We start from the raw sequence: 6,798 nt of genomic DNA on the forward strand, positions 1-6,798 counted from the left end.
TCTATCAGACACAGTTACCAAAAATTGTTAAATGCGAATAACATATTGTAGCGGTTATTAGAAATGATAATAAATAGATATAACTACTCAAACTGAAATCCATGGCAAAATTTGAATAGCTAAAAGTCAAGACAATTTTTGGAACTATTTTGGGCATGGTGTAGTATTTTTAAGTGTGAGAAATCAAATGTAAAACACTTGTTTCTCAAAAGCGTAGTTCAGGATGTATTTTCAAATATTACAGAGTTGTGGAAATGGCCAGGTCAAATAAAAATCAGTTCTTCCTATTTTGCATTGTTATTTCTTAGTGTCTCTAAATCGTTCTACGGGAAACTGAGTGAAATAGGTCAGTATCGGCATCTGATCACAATTTCATATGCTGGAAAAAAGTAAAAATAAATGTATAGAAATACATTAACAATAATGTGTTGCTGGCGAGGTGCTCAGATGTGCCCAGAATGTAGTACAGGGCGTTTGTTTACCAAACAATTTTCCGGCGGAGCATGCCACCGAACTCCTAGATAATTAATGTGCCAATTAAAACACATCTGATTCGGGCAAGGATCGCCTATGCAAAAGAAAATAAATCTAACAAATCAGTTTCCTTATTCACAACTAGTAGGCATAGTAAATTCACTTTATATGATAAATAGCGCTGTGTATTCAAATGGTTTCCAGTACATTCTTTTACACAGCTATGGCCGAGTGAGTAAATCAGAGTCTCTTGTCAATATTCTCTGTTGTGTTTAAACAAAACAATCATATTTTGTGCTATAATCTACCCACAGACTTAGCCTAAATCTTTGTGATTTCCAAAAAAAAGTATTATCTGGCATCGGTACGTAAAACAATGGTGACGTACTAAGTTAAAGCTGAGACGTCACAATATTATAAATAACGAAAACCAATCATATAGTGTGTGTAAATACAAAAACCTCGCGGCAACTTAAGTATTTCAATAATATAAAATAGAATAGTTGATCCTGTACGTGCACAGCACCTTTGAAAACTGTGTACGTGTTCAGCGCCATTTCGTAGATTTCGACATTCTCTTTTTGGCAGCTTTGCTTTTTGCCAGTTTGTTACATGTTTATGTTGAACAGGGTACTTGGTTAACTTTTCATGTAATTGTACTGTCATTTAGTTCTGTAATTTGTATTTTCTGGACAAAACTGTGTCGATCCGTGGATACCGTCATCCCAAAAACTGCGAATGTATTCAAACTTCCCAAGTTTTCTCGGAAAATAAAGGTGAAAGGAACAAAGTATGGGTACCGGAGGAAATCAGAAGGTAAGGGGCATATGATAGGATATGTTAGAACATCTAAAACAAAGGCTTACCAATAGAAATACCTGGATTTTCCATGCGAATCGGAGAAATGATCGGCCATTTTTCCGTGTAAGCTGCCTTTTTAAGTCACGTGTTTCCCCACACTGATATCGGCCTTTCTTCTTTGACCAAGTTTGGTAAATATCCTTAAACTGGATTATCAGTAGACCATTCAACATAAAATGTTGGATACATGTCGCCTGCTAAAAAAACGATTTGTCGTATCTTCATTTTTTTTCAAAATGGAGATTTTGGTGCAACTGAATCAGATCTGAAATGCCGTATGTCCTAACACACCCCTTACTTAACTAGGTGGTCTAGTTTCACGTACTAAAAATATCAAAATGTCGTATCTCCATATTTTAACAACCATTTCCGAAACAGTATGTCTTATCACAATCAGATATGTTGTCAAAATCATCAAATCAAGAAACAGAATGTTGTCAACTGATAAAAATTGCTAAATCTGAAGTGTCGTATGTCCAAAACTTGGGTTCTGCATTAAAAAATAAATTGTTGTAACTCCAAACCATACTGAACACTCACTATGAGAAATTGTCCTACCTATAAACAATTAAATAAAACTTTTGACTGAACAACAAACGCAGAAGAGAACTTGAAAGGCCAGACGTTGCCTATAATATACTCAAAGTATAGCTGCTTTGGAGTTTTCACAAAAGCTTTTATAACAAAAAAGTTTTAGCGAGTTGAAACTTTAACTTCAATTTTCTCAAAAAGTTAAAAGTGGTAGTTACGACCAATCATTTCTCAGCAGGCGATGTATTAATAACTCAACCTAAACCGTTTCGTTGGTTGAGCTGATAAAACAACACTTATACACGATCATAAAGATTTCGAAATAAAAAAACGAGATAAAAGTTTGGTAAAACAAAAATTTCATCGCTCACCTGACCTAGTTCTAACCACAGATAACCATGTGACTAATTTAGCCTAGACCTCATAGACAGATATTGTGACAACATTTTATCTAAGTTTGGTAAATAATTAACCAAGTTTTTTTAATGAAATGATCTAGTGATATACTTTTTGACCTCAGGTATCCCACTTTGGAACTTGACATAGATTTCATAGAGACAAACATTCTTACAAAACATAATAATGATCAAGTTAAAAAGTAGCCTCTAAGCCAATGTTTATTATAATTTGTCATTGTGACCTATTTCTTTTCCTCAAGTGATTCAGTTACAACTGTATTGCAGATTTTAAACAGACACACTTTCCGACCAAGTTTTATGAAGATCAGTAGAAAAGGTGGCCGTTTAGGTGTTAACAATGTCTTTCTGATGATCTGACCAAGTGACCTAGTTTTCAACCTAGATATTATAGTTTCAAACTTAACTAAGATGTCATAATGACAAACATTCTGACAAAGTTTTATGAAGATCAAATAAAAACTGTAGTCTCTAGAGTGTTAACAATGTTTGCATATGACTCAACCGAATGACGTTGTTCAAGTAAACAAGGTAACCCAGAATACAATTTTACTTATATTTCTAAAAGACAAACATTCTGACATTCTGAGTTTTATGAAGAGCAAGTAGTATACGCTGCCTCTTGAGAATTACCGATATTTTTCTATGAATTTACTTAGTGATTTAGTTTAAGATAATCAAGATATAAACCAGACTTAGATTTAATACAGTTAAGACAAATAATTTGACAAATAATTACGATAATCAAGTACAAAATGTGGCAACTACAGCGCTGATAAGGTTTTATTAATATTTGATCTAGTGACGTAGTTTAAGACATTTAGGCTGAACACCACTTAATCAAACTATTCTGTTCGTTTTTTAGCTTATCTGAGCAATGCTCAGGTGAGATTTTGCAATCGCTTGATGTCCCGCGTCTGTCTGTCGTCTGTCAACATTTAGATTATGTATGCGATAGAGGCTGTATTTTTCAACTGATCTTCATGAAATTTTGTCAGAATAATTACCTAGATATAATGTAGGCCACGTTCGAAAATGAGTCATCTTGGGTCAAAAACAAGGTCACTAGGTCAAATCAAAGAAAAACCTTGTGTATGGGATAGAGGCTGTAATTTTCTATTGTTCTTCATGAACTTTGGTCAGAATGATATTACCTTGATGAAATCTAGGCCAAGTTCGAAAATTTCGATAAAATCTAGAAAAAAATTCGAAAAAGGGTTACAAGGTATCTGGGGTCAAAACCTTGGTCACCATGTCAAATCAAAGAAAACCTTGTGTATGCGATAGAGGCTGTATATTTCAATTGATCTTCATGAATTTTGGTCAGAATGATTACCTTGATGAAATATAGGCGAAGTTCGAAAATGGGTTATCTGGGGTAAAAAAAACTAGGTCACTAAACTTTGTCAGAATGATAACATTGATAATATCTAGGATTAGTTTGAAAATGGGTTATCTGCGGTCAAAAACTAAGTCACTAAGTCAAATCAAAGAAATACCTTGTGTATGCGATAGAAGCTGTATTTTCAATTGCTCTTTACGAATTTTGGTCAGAATGTTTGTCCATATGAAATCTAAGGTAGTTTTGAATGCGGGTTATCTGGTGTCAAAAACTAGGTCATCCGGACAAAATTAAGATAAAACGATTGTGTACGCAAAATGTAGTGAAAAAAATAAAAACAATTTAAATGTTGCACACTGCAATTTCATAACCCCATTACTTTTCTTGAGTCCTAATGTTTTCCTAAGATCTTAATCTTTTCAGCTTTGAAGACACAATATGACTGTTTTTGTTTAATAAATCAACTTTCTCAGAATCTTGATGAAAGCCTATACACACAAAATGTCCCCTGTGCACCTTTTCAGTAGTTACGTGTCAGATTTCTTATATTATTTGAATAAAATGTTTTTTATATAGGCCCCCACTTCCACAGTATATCTTGCAGCTTGTTCCTTTCACATGGCAGATATATTGTATTCAAGGAGATACATCAGGAGGAGGTACACCAATCTGAAAAGAAATTGTTTTTTCTATGTTATATACAGTACACTATCACAAATTTTATTTTTGTTATGCATTTATGGAGCGAAATTTCCTTTTTTTTTGTATTTTGCTTCAGTATGATTCAATTTTGCCATAGTATTTCAGTCATGTAATGGTGTTCAGTTAACCTATCAATTGTTCCTGCATTCTTTACCAGAAATGACTTCTTCCCATTGTAAATAAGTAAGAAATGTTGGACAAATGACTTCAGACATGTTCTTCTCTCAAACTGTTAAAGATATTGCATGCATACTAAGCATGCATAGCCGAAAGATCAAACTTACAACTTTTCTTGTTTGTTTGTTTGTTTGTTTTGGGTTTAACGCCGTTTTTCAACACTATTTCAGTCATGTAACGGCGGGCAGTTAACCTAACCAGTGTTCTTGGATTCTGTACCAGTACAAACCTGTTCTCCGCAAGTAACTGTCAACTTCCCCACATGAATCAGAGGTGGAGGACTAATGATTTCAGACACAATGTCGTTTATCAAATAGTCCCGGAGAACATGCGCCCCGCCCGAGGATCGAACTCACGACCCCGCGATCCGTAGACCAACGCTCTTACCTACTGAGCTAAGCGGGCGGGTCACAACTTTTCTTGATTCATAGTCTAATGCTTTATATTCTGAGCTAGGAATGCAAATTTTCATAAGTGAAAGTTTCAAACCAAAACCAATACTTGGTCAAAATCAGACTGATCCATTTCAAATGTTTGTAAATGAAGTGCCTCCATTCAGGGTATCAATTTGGTTTCTGTATAATTTGCAAGCATGATTTAATTTATTGTTCTCCTTTATTTCCTTTTGAGTAAAATTAAAATCTAGCATGGATTGAATTAAAACAGAGTTTGCAAATTTAGGAAACATTGAGACTAACTTAGTCAATACATACTATACTTGAAATCACAGGCCAGACACCAGTACACGTAATGCCTTCAGTTCCATCAGTGTTTTGAAACGTTGGTGAATGGTCCTAGAACAACTCAGAATGGATTATCCACTGTCATTAGCATCTTTCGAATCAGCACATAGCTCAAGCCTGACCTCTGTATAAGCTGAGGATCTTCATCAGCAGGTTGTGACCTGATATGAATTATATAAAATTGCTCTGTAACCAGGTTTTAGTATACCTTATTCCATTTATAAGAAGGAATATCAATCTTTAAATTACACAAAAATTTTGATAATATAGAAAATCTTAAACACTAAGTCTGAGCCTTAGGTATACAAGATCAATGGTTATTGGGTGCATGTACATAAGCTTATAATTATTAGCTACATAATTTTGATTACTACAAGAATCTTAATAAAATTGTGTGTGGGTGTGTATTATATAAACCAAATATATAAAATATATAAACATATAAAATTAAATAGCATACTCTGAAACATATGCATTGACAATGAACATTTAAAACCATTATCAATATCTGTGACATTTCAGGGATGCCTTACAATTGAAATAGCTTTTTCTTTCATAATGATTTTCAAAAAAAACACCAACATATTTTAGCATTTTATTGAGGAATTTCATATTTTGTCTCTATTTAGATCTACAATATACAGAAGTGTACAGAAAAAGAAGGAAAAGCTTTAATATACAAATATATGTGTCCCGCCATGACATTTTTATCCCAAATGACACAAGCCTCGATATCGGTAAAATGACGTAGAAGTTGACGTCACTTAATTAGATAATTGTTTTCATTAATTTGTTTTTAAAACAACAGCCAATAGTGTTAAAATCAATGATATCGGACGAAGATAGTTAAGTTTAAACGTTTCATCATTTAGTTATCGCACTAGACTGGTACTTTGTGAAATATCACAAATAATGAGTGAATTAGCGAATTGTTTCCCTTTGAAATCTACACGCCATTAACGGTGTATACATGTGTGAAACTGGGTCAGAGAAAACATGCACACACCCTGGTACCGGCGCTCCCAAGTACAGGTGGCACTCACACATACATCGCTCGATAAGCAATTTTGGAGGAGCGGTGGTGTAAGTATTTCTTATTGTATCTCCGGTAATTCAAATTTTTTTTTGTAAAATGAAATACATCTGCGCCCTGGTGAATAATTGATGACTATGTTCTGTGAGTGTCACAACATTTCATCTTGAATTAAACAAAATACGGCGAGTTAAACGTAAACATTTGACTCAAAAATGTCAAATGTCAAAAAAAAAACAACGTGAAACACTCAGTAAATACTCCAAATGTATTCATTTTTGATACAGTATCGTATAGTCATATCTTCCTACAATAACCATTTCAAATTCCAAGACTTAATTTGTTATATTTAAAGAATGACTCGTGTTTAAAGATGGTAAGGGGTTTCAAAACGGCACTCACATGGCACAGGTGTGTATTTTTTGACGCTCACCAAGTACAGCTAGAGAAAGGTTTTCAGAAATGTGGAGAAATCGTCAGCTCTAAGGCAACTACAACGGAAAAGAGATGAATCGGACT

Source organism: Mercenaria mercenaria, unplaced genomic scaffold, assembly GCF_021730395.1.
Source record: "Mercenaria mercenaria strain notata unplaced genomic scaffold, MADL_Memer_1 contig_3644, whole genome shotgun sequence".
NCBI classification, from domain to species: Eukaryota; Metazoa; Mollusca; class Bivalvia; order Venerida; family Veneridae; genus Mercenaria; species Mercenaria mercenaria.